Source organism: Colletes latitarsis, chromosome 6, assembly GCF_051014445.1.
Source record: "Colletes latitarsis isolate SP2378_abdomen chromosome 6, iyColLati1, whole genome shotgun sequence".
Lineage (NCBI taxonomy): Eukaryota > Metazoa > Arthropoda > Insecta > Hymenoptera > Colletidae > Colletes > Colletes latitarsis.
This window is the reverse complement of record NC_135139.1, coordinates 13929273-13945159: the sequence shown is the minus strand read 5'-3', so window position 1 is coordinate 13945159 and position 15887 is coordinate 13929273. Positions and strand designations below refer to the sequence as shown.

The window sequence follows — 15887 nt, the reverse complement described above, 5'->3', positions numbered from 1 at the left end:
CCTATTTCTAATAAACGTTTCGACCTCAGGTTGTACTCTTCGACGCAACTAAAATTTTTCCTCAAGATGAACGATCGTTCACGCTCGAGAAGACCGACTTCTAAGATCGATACGTTTATAATAAATGATATTATGCTCTTACTGACTGGCATTTTATTTATCTTGGTCTTCTAACTTAATTTCCGTTCGATCGAACGTCTGCTCCCTTCCCGTTCGCTATTTTAACCTCTCAAGGAATTCAAGGAGTTCGAGCGAGAGAAGCTCGTTCCCGAAAGATCAAATTGTTCCGCAGCACAATCTCTTTGCGACAAAGGGGTTTTGCATTTGCGGCAACCACTCGACGTGAATCAACACGCCTCGAGTTAAGTGTCCGCGTTGATTACGCCGGCCGCGTCCATGCCGAACGAAGTATCCAATCAACGGAAGGAGCTGCGTCAGGGGCTCGCGAATGGGAGCAGCCAAGTCTGCCTCGTTAATCAGCAATTAGTATATGCACGGACGTGCCTTACACTTTGCAATTTACCCGCGACGTCGGTGTCTTCGGTTAACCAATGAAAGGGACTCCCTCAAAGGCACCGACGAAACGCAGTTGACGTCCGACGTGAACCCCGGGGATTCAAAATCAGAGTCGCGTTTCGGGGGGATTAAAACCGTCTCGCGGGTGTCTCGCGACGCTTCCGCCGAGACGCCTCTTTTATCCGGAGGACCTCTTCCTCGGGAAAATTTAAGCAACATTTCGCTCGATGGATGCTGCCATCTGAAACTGGGCCAACAATTTTCGAAGAATCTGTCGGAATGGCAGAGCAATTCCTCTACAGATCGAACAGATACACCTGGGGGAGCTGGATAAATTGCCCCTGCATCGAATTTATTATAGATTCGGTGTTCAGAATTTTTCAACGAGGTTACTTTGACCTGGGTCAGCGTTTCGATCACATGACCTGACGATTTCTCACTTCGTGAACGTCACTCAGGGGCAATCTTTAGAGCTCCGTGAAAGTTCGAAAGATCGGAGGACGATTCGATCAGGGGGCCACGGAGGGGAAGGTTCGAAAGGCGCGTCCTGGATCTCTAGAAAGCTCGATTCCGTGATATAGGAACGGAAGGGTACCCCCTATGAAGAAGAAGAGAAATCGTCGGGGCTCTGCGCCCTCTTCCTGTGCCCCCGCATCCTGTCCCACCTCCTCCTCTTCCCGCGTTCCTCGCTGGCCCTTTTCCTCCTCCCTCCCCGTTCTCTTCGTCTCCTACTTCGCCGCACTATGTCACACTGTCCACCGTGCACATTTGTCTCGCGATCTCGCTAACCCACCGCGCCTCGATCGACACCCGCCGTTCCGTCAAACGACTCGAAACCCCCTTCAGTCCGAGCGCAACGGCCGCCGCCACATCCTCGACTGGTTTCTGTTTGTAACTTATTTTTAATTCCTTCGGCGAGACGTCGTTCAACGTTCCGATGTCCGTCGGGGCGCATTCAATCCTCCATCGAGCGATTCGCGCACGGTGGGATCTACCGCGGGAAAATTTTCGTCCTGGCCGCGGCGCCGACGGATGCCGGGCTACTGCAGTCGGCGGAGCTTTTGGGCGAGCTTATTTTCGAGCGACGGCAGCGCCACAGTGGCATCTGGTGGCATCGACCGCCGCGAACGACGCTCACGCCGACATCGTCGACACCACCGTCCAGGGCGTCCCCTCGGTTCACCCCGCGCGCACGCTTTCCTCGACGTTTACCCTAGCGGTTACTTTGCCCTTTGTCCTCTCCGTTCTACGAGTTTTTCTTTCATTCGTTCATTCCCCGATCCGCTGCTCCGGATCCACGACACTTCCGTCTTTAGTTCGCCCCGTCTTTTCGACGAGCCTCTTCGCGACGGATACGCGCTTGTCGTTCATTCACCACGGTCCACCCTCTTAGAACAGGCCCGATCATCGATCCGGGAACACGGCTGAATCGACTGACGGAAGCTACCACGCGGTATCATTGACAGTTTCATTAGGTTGTCCCAGAAAATATTGCGCGCTTTAAGAGTTCGATTTGACGTAATTAGAACCGCCGAGAAATAATTATTAAGTATTAGGTTGTCAAGTTCGTGACGTTCGATGTTCTGAAATTAACGAATAGTAATTTATTTAAAAATTAAACAAAATTTGTCGGTTCAGGGGACTTTTGAAATTTTAAATTCATACAAACTTGAAACAAATAAATATTGCGTCAAATCTCGTAAAGTTTGTCTTTAAAATTAACTAAAACGATATTATTGTATCTTACAGAGAGCTGTTCGATAAGTTCATGCAAAATGTGATACTATTGCCACGGAATCGTTGGTGTATTAATGTGTGCAAACCGACAGAGTGTCGCATATTAAATTCAAGGTTAATTAGTCGGACGTTGATTGCCATTTAAATCGATCGATGAATAGCTTTGATGAATAGCGAAACGAAGGGAAACGAATTTCGCGTATCAATAAAACATTGTTCGTCAAGAGACGAAACGGCGTTGAAAACCGAAGCCATCGGAATGATTAATAAGTTGTTTGGTGATTTTCAATGTGGTCGAACGAGTATAAAAAATTCACGATATAGAACTTTTATATTACTCGATAGAGTGAAACCAATAGATTGATAAGATTATTCGTTTATCTTAGAGTAAAATTTTTGTCGTGTAATATAATTTATATTTTCTCTATAATGTAAAACTGAACGAACGTTAGTTTCATTTCGTAATATCAATTTATTGAGCGTTCTGTAATTTATGGATGAAAGTTTACATTAGCAGAAAGATTCTAGTATTCGAATAAACTATCAACCTTGTAAAAGTTGACGTTTCTTAGATAGAGGATACCAAAACAAGAACAATAAAATTTGTTGACGACGTAACACATGACTGCGCTGAAGTTCATGTAATGTGCAATTTCATTGGGCAATAACTCAAAGAAGAAGAATTTGCAAACCTGTGTTTATATGCTTTCTTATCAGTATCACGAGTAAAACACACTTATAATGCTGCATCAAACAGTTTAAAACCACTCTAAGTAAATACAGATAAAATTCGCTACCTAAGATATTAGATATCTTAAAATAGATTCTTACCCAAAATAGCAAGTATTAATGCAATTAAATTAAAAAGTTATTAATATTTTACTTAAATTTATAAAAGCTCAAATAATTAAGAATGATTTATTTTTAGTATTTTTCCTATGTTTCTGAAAGGATGTATTTTTAAATAAACAGAATTGAAATAAAATTTTTTTAAATTGAGCACCACAAGGTTATTTAGTAAAATTCACAATTTTAAGACAATTCCGTGAAAGTGTAGACGAGGTAGCTTGTCGTAGGCCTGATTGGATCGATTGAAGGGAATTATTCGACGAGGAGGGTCGTAATGAAATGTAACCTAAAGTTAAGAGCGTGTTTTTGCAACTCAGCAGAAATGCTTCGTGAAACTGGTTTACGAACTTTCGCAAATTTCGTGAAACTATGTCTAATGATTTAGTACGAATTGTGGCTACGATCGTGGTTACTTCAAATGATTCATCCATCGGCGTTGCTATCTGGTTTCATAGCAAATTCTTGTTACTCGTTTCCAGGGAAAAGTGGAAGGTCGAAGAGATATATTTAATCGTGTCGCCACGGTGCTGTTACTATTTTTATTGAATATCGTTTTATACGGAGGAGGTTTACCTCGTGTGCTGGAAATTAGCCAAAAGGTTTTAATTGATCTCTGACGTTTAAAGCCAAATTACTCGTTGACGCTTGCACATCGAAACTGCGAAAATGTTAAACGAATATGCCTCAAATGTAACAATGAAAAATTATGTGACTCGAAAACTGATAATTGGGCCATTAAATTTTCTATTGATTTTTTCATTTTATACGTATACTTCCACACTGATTTTATAATATTTTCAAAGATAAAGTTCACTCCAAACAGGAATTACGAATTTTCCATTTTAAAATCAAATGGTCATGATACAATGTGTCCTATAAATATATTGTGAGATGAGAAGTGTCCCGTAACTAAAAAAGTTTGAGAAACTCTGTTCCATGCAAAGTCTTTGCGCAGTACTTTAATAATTAACTAGTTTTTATTAAAAATTAAGATGCGTCTCGAGTGACTGGGCGGAGAGAAGTTCTCCAAGACGTGTATGTACCCTCAAGGGTTCTGTTAATGACTCAGTGCTGATGCAGCCCTGGAGCTACGGACCAGAAACCAATAAGAACCAGTCTAGCTGGAGTTTGGAACAGTTGTAAATCGTTGGAACGAGGTTGGTCGGCGCGACGGTGTTCGCGACGAGCCTGAGAAATTAGGTGAGTTTGTCCAGTACGGTTAATCGATCCTTGCAGGAGGACTATTCCTCTAATGGAACCTAGCTCTCCAGGAATTTTCCTATTAATTTGATTGTCTATCAAGCCTGAAACTATGGAGGAACTCCGAAACCGATGATTCTAAAACTCGAACCGCGTCTGGTATAAAAATTCTTTGCAAATACAGTTCGACGTTCTTTTAAAAATGTCTGTCTATTTTTTTAAATGTCCTACGATATCTTCGCCATTTATCGTTTCTCTGATACGGTTATCAAATCATTTCGTAAGTTTTCGAGTAATTGATTAAATTGCATTCATGGAAAATATGTACTATACAGGGAAAGATAGTGTCAAATTTCATTGAAATTCTATTTATTTACATTAGAATCTTCATTTATAAAATTTTCTTTTTGCGTTCAATAACTTTTAGACAAAGGCTATACAACTCCTTTTGTACTCTTTTTGATACAACTTCGAAAGAAATCTTACCATGAATTTTCATAGTTATTCATAAGAAATTATTTAGCATGTTCTGCTTAATCAAATACGAGAAAGAAAATGGTCAATATAAATGTTTGGTACGTTCATTTGTAACTGAAAAATTATACTGTGTTTTCACTCAAGTATTAAACTATGGAACGGTCACCAGTGACCGTCACAACAGTGAATATATTAAATACCCAAAGACTCGTGAAATAACTTAATACTTTCTCACGCGGTAACGAATTTTTTCAACAGCCAGATTATTATTTTGCCTTCGAGTATGCAAATGTCTGCGAATCGTGTTGAGACACAAATTTCAGGTGATTATTTCAGGTTTCACGAGTTTCAAGCTTCAAAATTATGCCGTGCTTCCAGTTAATAAAACACGTTTCCACGTCCATTTCCATCCGCTGATGAACAGTTATACCGGTTTCTTGTTCCAGCTTTTGTCAGTTACGACAATCTAAATAGTGAAAATGTTATTAAGCGAGACGACACCTCTTCCAGATTGCTATGGCTGCCATGACTGCGTTTTATTACTCATATATTTTGCAACGTTTCCGAATACGGGACAAGTCGAGTCGAAACCAGAACAAGGCTGTTGCTCCCAATGTTATCGAGATTTAAGAGAACTTCTACCAAACATTTTCGTCCTTCGTTAGCATAATTCAGGCGACCGAGTGTCACGAATTAGAACCCGTCATCGCGAGATGTCGTTTCCCATTCGTCGTACGATAATATTAGTTAGCTATAATTAAATGTACTTGCACTCTGTTTCCAGTTACGCGAGACAATTCGTTATAACGGATACACGTGAGCGTTGTAAAATTAATACAAGTTACGATACACGTTGAATAATCATGGCGCGTAAAATTAAAGCGACGATTCAGCGTTTCGAGACCTGGTTTTGAGTTCGCGTCGAAATATTAGTTTCCGTAATTTTAATTACAAAAAAATGTTCCGTTGGCTTGTAGAAAACTTGAAAATTGAAGTTTAAGGGATCAAAACACCCTTCAAAGTTTGATCCCAACGTTCTGATTCAAATACAATTAAAAATGTTTTAACAAAAATTAAGCATTGTAGTTCCGTGCGGTTGCGAACGATCGACTATAAATTGAATCTGTTTGGCTCGTCATTGATGCAAGATTGCAAATCGATGATTTTGTTTTGCATTGCTTGTTGGCATTTGTAATATTAATAAGTGCTTGGTACTCGTCGTTTGTCAGCACTCGAATATCGAGTACCTAGGCGTTTAGCCCCTAACAACAGGCCATAGAGAGATCGATCAAAACAAGCCTACAGGACGTTGCACTTTGAACAATGCAGTAACGAACCTTCTCTCGGTAAGCTGCTTGGCGTCGTTGTATTGAAAGTGAAGTGTGTTTGAAGCGCACTCAAGCCAGCCAGGTTTGTTCTTTATTGAGGCAGACAGCACGACGGATATTCTTGAATATATTCTTCTTGTTATTCGAAATATCGTTATTTTACACTCGTTTTTTAACGACGCATGAAACACCTGACGTTCTTGCATTAATTCTGCCACGAAACAACACACAGTTCTCCCGACACGAATAAATATTGTTATTTTTAAATAATATTATAATTTTAAATACGATGCATCTTCTTTTAAATAAATTTACAAAATAATATTTAATGAAAATAGGTGGTTTTTTTTTAAAAATCAATGCAATTAGAGAAAATTGTCAAAGAAGGAAGACGAATTGTTCAAAACATACTACATTTCTTAAAATAAGTGGTGCACGTGCAGACAATTGTATTATTTAAAAAAATAAAATTACATATTTCTTGCATAAAAGTAAAAGAGTACTATAGCGAAGTATAGTCATTTCAAATAATTGTCCCTTGTCGAAACTTATGCAAAAGAAACATGCATTTCTATCACAAAAAGTAATGCAATTATAAATTGCGAATACAACATTGCATGTATAGAAAAATATGGTGTAACTGTAGTTCCAGCGACGTTAAATAACGTTCACATGACTTTTCCCGATAGAAAGCAGGTTTATCATGATGAATTATATATTTTAATCATCGATCGTTTCGTGACACATCGAAACGATCGTTGTTTATTCACAGCGCCAGCAAACTATTAGAAATAAATTTCCCGCGTCGACTGCCATCGACGAAATATTAAAGTGCACCCCCGTAAATTTGCATTTCCCCGTTTCTGCTTCTCATTTGAAATATAACCCCCGGAGAGTTCACGATGAAAGAGTCCTGCGGGTCTTTATACGAACGCGACGGCTAGATTTAAAATAATGAGAAACGCGTTAGGAGATTGCAACCACTGAGACGACGAATATTCGACGAAAGAGTGTGTGAAACTCAAGCTGTGCTAATTCAATATTCCGACGCGTTTTATGGGAACGTGACATTCGTTAAAGCGATTGTAGGTAACGTTTAAAAAAAGAAACTCGAAGTAAACGAATGGAAAATAAAGGTGTTCGTTAGTGAAAAAATATAAAAATTCGAGTGTATTGTCAAGCACGTAAATTTTACGGCCATTATCTTTATGGTAAATAATACATGACAGACTTTTCAAATGTAAAATAAATTCACTTTAGAAATTTCATTCTCTGATTGGCCGATTTATTTCTCCTTTAGCGATTCTTGGCTGACCGTGCCATTCTCATACTACTGATGACTGAACAGTTCTATAATTTTACTTAAGACTGACAATTTCTTCCTTACTATTAAATTTTCGATTTGTCGTCGTCACAGATATCGAAGAAAAAAGAAGGAAAATCAATGTTTAATTAAATTCAGCGTGTCTTCAAATAAATCATGCTAATAAGACTCCCGTCGTCAAATTCGTCACTTCAACGTTCGAGTATAATATTTGGACAAGGCCACGATCAACGTGCTCTGCTTGCCATCGTATTCTATTAAACAGTTACCCTGAATTTGCAACGAGAGGGAGGATCATGTTTGCTCACGTGTCTCGCGATGCTCTCGAAGATTTTACCAGACTAAGTAGAGTGCAGATTTCCAGTGGAGAATTTTAAGTTTAGACTGCTATTTTAACCGTGCGTTTCTTGCGGTAAAATGATAGAAATAAGTAACGGTGTTCGTTCATTGCTCTGTGATCTTCTTGTCACTCTTTAAATACACACTCGAACGAAGGAGAATTTTTATCACGAAGCATTGTATCGTTCCATCCACATCTGGATGATATGTTTATGTCGTGTTTTACGGCTGTCGTAATTTTCCCATGTATTTCTCAATGGTAATTGTTCGGCTCGCATCCAAACCAGTTATGACTAATCAATAAACGCCCCCGCGTTACTGAGTCTGTCTCCTTATGGTCGATTACTACTGTTGGTTCTGATTGCAGTAGTATCTTAGTATCACGGTCGAATGATCAGTAAAATGTGGTGACACGAACCAAACATATTAATTTACATATTAATTTACAGCAGGTTGTTTCACTTTTTAATAACGAAATTTTTTGTGAGTTAAATTTCCAAGATTATTTTATAACGATTAACTACTAGTGCTGGTTTTAATTTCAGTAACACAAAAATACCGGTGCAAAATACTATAAATAGAATACATTCAAACATACAAATTATTTAGTTATCATATTATAAATAATGTAAGAGAGAACAAAATACTAAACAATATAATTTTTTTATCTTTTACTATTACCTGTATTAGCTTTTCTTCCTACTTTCTATTACTCTTTTTGCATGATTAATTTATTTCATATATTATTATGCAGACGTTTTATAACTTTTGGACATTTGTTTATTTCTTGATCGACGATTTTTCTTTAGTTTTGCGAATATTCCGAATAAACCTTGTGTTATTGAGTCTGGGCTCTACTGTCAGTTACTAATGCTATTTCAGTCATCAGTAGTATGAGAATGACATGGCCAGCCAAGAGTCACTAAGTAGAAACATCGAAATAAATCGGCCAATCAAATAATGAAACTTCTAAAGTGAATTTATTTTACATTTAAATACTCTGTCACGTATTATCAAACAGAAATCTCATAATTTCTATAATTTTCTTTGTTTTTTGAGAAACAATTTTCATTGACTCCCGTATCATTTTTCAGGAAACCATTGTTAACAATCCTTGGCTTGAAATTGTTTAGTGCATATTTGAACGTTTTTTTTATGAAACTAACATCAATTTACTAATATGACGATTTTCAACGAAACAAAATTAACTAAAAAAAGAAACTGAAATTGAGTTCCAGATCTTATCCCATTACATTTCGTTTTATCTGATTTCTTCAAGGAGCCATTATACGGAATTAGGTTTTCCAGTAACGAGGAAATGAAAATACACGGTTCAAAATGAGTTCAAATTTCTAATTGAAAAAGTCTTTGTTGTAGGTTAAAAAACTACTAAATCGATAAGACAATCCTACAATTATATCAAATGATTACATCGAAAAATAGGTAAATTGTTAGCTTTATCGATTAAATCATATCAAAACTATAGTTGTTTGTCTCCTCGGTTATCGAATGTCCCACGTATTATCCACTGTACACACTTACGAGTTTCTAACTAGAAAATATTACTTAAAGAAGAAAGGAAATACGATTGTTCCTGCGTGAACAAGTTCGAATGAACTGCTGGTACTTTTAGTTCTTTCGTCGTGTTGCTTGTATTGTGCGGTGAAAATTAGTCGACGTTACAGCATACGGTTTCATCAACCAGAGAAAAAAAACAGATACAAAGCCACGAACGTCCCCAGCAGCCCTGGCATAGTATCGAATCCGTGAAACGAGTGTTCACAAACATGACAACGGTGTAAACTTCGCCTAGTATGCACGAAGAAGATGGCGAATCGTCCTTGTTAGTCCTGCCAGCGAGATTGGCCCGCATTTCGCCGCCGTGTCACGAATCAAAGTTTTCCTTTCTTCTTTTTCTACCCCTGGCAGGCGAAATGTTTTCACCGATTGCTGGCACGTTACGAAAAGGTATACAGAAAAGAGAATAATTAAACCGTCACAAGTTTTGTCACTCGAATCGATTCTTACGAGGGAAACTTAAGGAGCAACTTTCTGCTAAATTATTTCGCAACGAGATGGCAGCTGTCTACGAAATTAATAACTTTTATCTTGCAACTTAACTCTTGGACTGGTCAGCGAACCTCGTAGAAATTTATACGTGTAATTTTCGCTGTATTCCAGCGTGCTAAATTGTGTACAATTTGTAAAATGGACTGGGGAAACTATTCCCTATGCATTTTTTTATTATGATTTGCATGCAATTTTCTAGTATACATACTGCTACGTGTTAGGTGTGTTATTTAGGTGGTTTGTTCGGGGTAATCGTAGAAATGAAATAACGTGTAATTAAGGGAACCAAATTAACCCACAGGATTGTAGAATATTCTAGTTTGGAACGTTAGCTTCAAATTAGAATCTCGAAACAAAAACAATTTCCTAAATTACTTCTAAAGTTATAAGGCTATAGCAACGAATGAGATCGAAATAATCTTAGTTGTCTCTTGTATTGCTTTACGAAAATGAAAGTGTAATTATTAAATGTTCTTTTTTTTTAAATAATTTAACTTGAAGATAAGCATTGCACATGCTTTTGTAAATTCTTTGCACGTTTATACTATTCTCTATTTAAATGATTAAGAGGTAAAATTTACACGAGATTCGGTTATAGCTAGTTTATTCTATGAAATAATAGATATAAAGAAGACAAATAAATATCAAATTGAATCTCAGGACTTTTTACAGTACGTCAGCGTAAGAACAATGAAAATGTTAGATTCAAGCTGTCAAGTGTTAGGTCCAAGGATCGAGCTTCAAAAAGGAATATTAAAATCGGAAATTGTGGCAGAGGTAGGACACGTCGACGAGATGCGAAGGCAAGACCACGAAAACCGAACAGCTGTTCAGAACGCAATAATATAATACTGACCGAAATTCCGGGCGCGGTTCGCGATGAATCACGTACGTGGAAGTCAACAAGGATTGTCGGTAGAGATGCCAGGAATTTTGGTAATAATCCGCCATGAATTTCGAGCATTCGCCCGCGTTTACTGTATCTACTCCTCTCCAGATGCAATGAATGGTGAGACTATAGCAATCACGATCGATACGTGACAGCGAATGCAAAGGAAAAATCAATTCTTAAGAAAACGTTCAACGTGTATTTTTTTTTTGATTTGCAATAATGCATATATAAGAGCTGAAAACACACTTCGAAATTGTAAATTATTTGATCTAGAGAAATTATTTGACCCTTTCATTTTTAATTTTAACTAAAATAAATACACTTTTACATTTGTAAGGAATTCGTAAAGTGAATCTGTTCTTTTTTGTGAACATTGCACGTATGAACAAATTTAAATAAAATTAAATAGTATGCACTTGAAAAATTACTCGTAGTTGAATCGAAGGATTAAACAAATATTGGGTATTTTTTAGAAACTATTAATTCTCTATATGTTAGTCTCAGAAAACAGTTCCTTGTTGATGCGAATTTGTCAAGGTAAACTAAACCTTTCTGATTTGTAGAGAAGAAAGGAAACTATATAATTAACTAAAATTTTATATAACTTTACACTTGTTTGCCTAGTATGTCGTTAAAACAAAATTAAAAAAAATAGCAGCATATCCATGTTGATTATTTGAAACAAAAATTATATCCAACAAGTTATACTCGTAACGTAAAATAAACAACAAAATGTTTAATTTCGATTCAAGGTCAATTTGTGTGGAATTACTTAAAACACCGCCGACTGAACGCTTCTTTGACTCCCGCGATCAACAATTCTTTTCTATCGCTTTGTGTGCTCGGTGAAAGAGTCAAAGACAGGTCGCCATTGTGAGGTCGGACTTTGTCGCGTCTGCCTACGGAAGTCGCGATGCCAGAGAAAAGATTGACCTTAGCAATCTAATCGGTGTCGTTCCAGGTCGGGTTTGTTCTTAGCGCGACGGCTCCTCGGGAAAATTGGCGGCCAGCCAATGAGTCGAAATGTGGGCCAAATGTCTTTCTCGCATCCGTGCACGCTGTTCTACGGATTCGCTGATAATTCCAGCCCATTCCCGTGGAATGTCCGATGCAAATGACGCCAGTATATCCTAGATGTTAATTGTACTTTTTCCCCCTCGAACCGACTCACTGTCTTTCCTCCACCCATGTTCCTGGCACACGTGGCCTCCTTATTGCGAGAACTTTTAATTCGACGCCGTGAAACTTTTAATAGAATCCGTTTCTACACTTCGCGATTATGTCTGACTCGAAAGACTCGAAATTTCGCTTCCTATACGAATCTGTCTCGAAAATGTCGAAAATGTAAAATGTAAGTGAATCCAGACAATTTTTGGATCTTTTAAAAATAAGAAATGTTAAATCTATCAGGAAATATTGATTTCTTAATAATTGTACTTTTCTAAAAAGTCGATTTCTATACAAAAATTTGAGTCCACTTTAAAAAGGTACCTTAGTATTTTTTCGAGTGTATTCCTTTCATCTCCTTTTTTCCCTGTACAGTTCTTTTCTATCTTTTAAGTGATTTCGTTTCGTGAATTTTCCTAAAATATCTATCTTCAATACAATGTACCGTGCATATTTTATTGCGAAATACGAGAAATCCACGATTCTATAGAACAATTAAGATATTACGTAAATATTGTAGACCTGAACCAGCTAAAACTTGTTGAAATTTTGAACAGAACCCTCCTCTGGATCTTACAAGAGAATAATTAAATCTATTTACACAGATGTCATATCAGGTGACTTACTCGTAAGATGTCCCAAAGGAGTCTTTTGTGGTAACAATGAGAGCCTAAATGAGAGAATTTGGCAACTCGCTCCGAAACGTGCACATAGTAGCTATAAAATTATTACATAATAATTGAAATTACGAACTTCCTACACCCTGAATGAAGATTTTCGATTTTAATTTAATGATTGTATCGAAATCCGTTCAACCACGACATAATTTAAGGATAGTAGTCGAAATCGATTTCTTCGAAAACGAAGCCTCAAATGGAAACAATTTATTCTTTATTTTCGACTTATTATATCATGTGGAATCACTCTGTCTTCGGTTGTATCGTTAATATTGAATATAGTGGGAACAATCCATAATTTTTAAACAAAAAAGAATACAAGACCGTGTCCCGCCTCAAAAATCTGATTCATGCATATTTTTAACATTTGAAAATTATTTAGCCATTCTTCAATTTATAATAAACATTATGGTAGCATAGAATATATTGTTTTAGGGTCCTCGTGCATGGCTCCCAACCGAACAGAAGATAATGTTCGCGAAAATGTTTGGCAAACAGTAACGAGCTTATTGTTTGACGCTTTTGCATCGAAAGTAGCACAAACGGGCCACCTCTTCGTATCTGAACGGAGAATGTCTATTGAATTTATTGATAATCCCACAACTGACTGACAATGAGTCAGATGCAAATGGCGCTGGTGGGTCTTCGACACAGCTAGTCTTCCGCTTGGTCGTAGCTGATAACTTTTCAGTGTCGTTTTCTTTGTTTCTGTTATTCGAAGCTTTTTAAATTCAACGTTGGAACGAATTCTGTGTTATGATCTTCCATAATATTACTTGACAATATTCGAGGCTTCGAGGCGACGGTAATTCTCAATTTCGATGCTTTCGTTGTTTTCTAGATTCGAAGGAACTTTCTGAAATATCTCGCGCGAGATTCTTTGAGAAACATACAACAAACTCGAGATTGCTATCGTTACTCCAAACGAGATCTGTGGATTGTTTCACGAGAGATGAATCCCCAACGCGATTTCCGGTGTACAAGCGTAGCGTAACTGATTTCACGGAAAATCTGCATACATTACGCGATGCGTTAAATGCAAATGACGCCGATAAATCTACAACGTTAGGTAACGGTTCGGTTGCAATTAGGGGAACGCGGCTCGCTCGAGTGGCCCTAACAAAATGTAACGAGAACAGCAATTAAAAAGTTCAATGTATCCTTATGCTTCTTCGTGACCTCTTTGACTTCGTACCGACAACTTTAATTGCATGTAGCATTTATGAAATTATGGAAGTTTTGTCGTACCTAACAGCTAGCAAACGAATTTTACTCTGCCGATCAAAGCAACTTTTGACGTGATTTTGTACGTATAACTGTAAAGTATTGTGGATAATTATATTTCGAGAACTGGCATTCTACGTGCTTCGTTATATTTATAAAAAATACAGGGTGTTTCAGGAAGTTGCTATTCAATTTTGAAGACTTGCAATATTCATGAAAATAAGTAAAAAATTTTAACGTGGATCCAAATATTGGAAATCAATATGGCATTCATTCTGGAACTGATCGATGCACAAGTGGCCTCGAATTTAAGTGTTAAACACGAACAGGGTGTACAAATATTCGCGAGACTTTGAAGAAAAATTCGAGCTTAATGTTGGAAGTTATATAATGTAATAAAAAAAATATCTTATCATTTTTTTATAGTAAACAACGTTCCATTTAAAAAAAATAGTGATGACTATATGATCACTTTCAGAATAAATAAATTAACTTATACTTCATTCGATAACAGTTAAGTTTGCCGAAAAGATTATTTTCTATCTTTTAATTTTGAGAGCTAAGATTAGATGCATGAAAGACTCTGTACAGTCGCCAAATTTGACTTAACACGAAGGCGGGAATTTTTCAAGGGAATAGAAACGATCCCTTTATTCAATGGTTGAAGTAATATTTGAGAAAGTAGAGGATTTCATGATAAATTGCTCTCTTCTTCAGCCTGTCGGTTGAGTAAAACTTTGGCGGTGAGCTTTCAACGTTAATCACCGTCAAAGCCAAGTAAAATTAACCCCATTTTCCTACAAAAACATGATTAATATCGCGAGATTACAAAGGATCGTGGCTACTGTTATATGATTTTCACCTGCAAGTTTTTGCCTTATCATTGATTTACATTTGCAACCAACGAACAGCAAGAAGACGAAATTATTCGACGTACATTAAAAACGAGATAATTCATGCCGAAAACAATTTGCTTGGCGACGATGAATTGTTTCATTAATCACGAACGAAATACTAGTCTCCCCTACGTTGCGAACGAGCGATTCAGCGGCTATAATTACTGTCCACCACTCACGAGATGTCGTTAGTTTTCTGTGTTTTCTAATGAGAATACTGTGGAAAATCGATGTCGACGTCGATTTTATCGAATTTGGTATTGAAGCTTGGTTTTTGAAACATTCGTTTCAATGGTTGAAATTTGGTTTCGACACATTCATCATATACCATTATATTATTATACAGGGTGTTCGGCCACCCCTGGAAAAAATTTTAATGGGGGATTCTAGAGGCCAAAATAAGACGAAAATCAAGAATACCAATTTGTTGATGAAGGCTTTGTTAAACAGTTATTAACGTTTAAAGTTTCACCCGTACTGAAATTTTTTCTCGAAAATGCGCAGGATTTCGGAAGTATGTGTATTCACTAAAAATGATTGTAATTGACCCCCGCAACCAAAAATAATTTTTCCAGAACGATTTGAAATTTTTAAATTTAATTGTTAATAACTTTTTAACGAAGCCTCCATCAACAAATTAGTATTCTTGATTTTCGTCTTATTTTGGCCTCTAGAATTCTCTATTAAAATTTTTCCCAGGGGTGGCCGAACACCCTGTATATTTGCATACTTTTAAGAATATCTTTCTTGATTTAATAAACTGTGGTCTTTAAATGCCAGTGGTTTTTCACAAAGCATTGTGTTTTACGCTTCTGTCGGCTCTAGGAGGGATCATGCAAATTGAGGAAGATACAAATGTTCAATTTACGAACCACACGTTCATTTTAAGAATCATTACTGTATAGATTAAAGTTTATTTTTTCTATTTGTTACGACAAGATCAAAGATAAAAGCGATCGTTCTAATTAATTTCTGCAGATTTATTATTGCTTACTCTGTTCAGAAATAATAAATGGTGCCAATAGTAAGAACGCTGTACTCCCGCGCAACGACGTTATCAAAACGTAAAAAGAGTTTGAATTTGAAAACGAGGTTGTACCGCAGTACACGTTTGCACAAACTTTTCCGGCGCGTTTGATCCCGAGTTTGGTCATGCAATATTAAACGACGCACCACGTATTCGAACGGAAG

General features: G+C 37.2%; 1 protein-coding gene across 3 annotated transcripts in view; it reads right to left on the bottom strand.

The window, feature by feature from the left end:
• The window catches only part of LOC143343063 (cilia- and flagella-associated protein 298), a 132744-nt gene that overhangs the window by 48370 nt on the left and 68487 nt on the right, over nt 1-15887 (bottom strand). For 2 of the 3 annotated variants that reach the window (XM_076767577.1, XM_076767578.1), the window contains exon 1: nt 1112-1728. The exons of the other annotated variant lie outside the window; for it this stretch is intronic. The gene's annotated coding sequence lies outside the window, so the exon portion shown is untranslated. Of the gene's footprint in view, nt 1-1111; nt 1729-15887 lie in introns of those variants that run through there. 3 annotated transcript variants of the gene reach the window in all.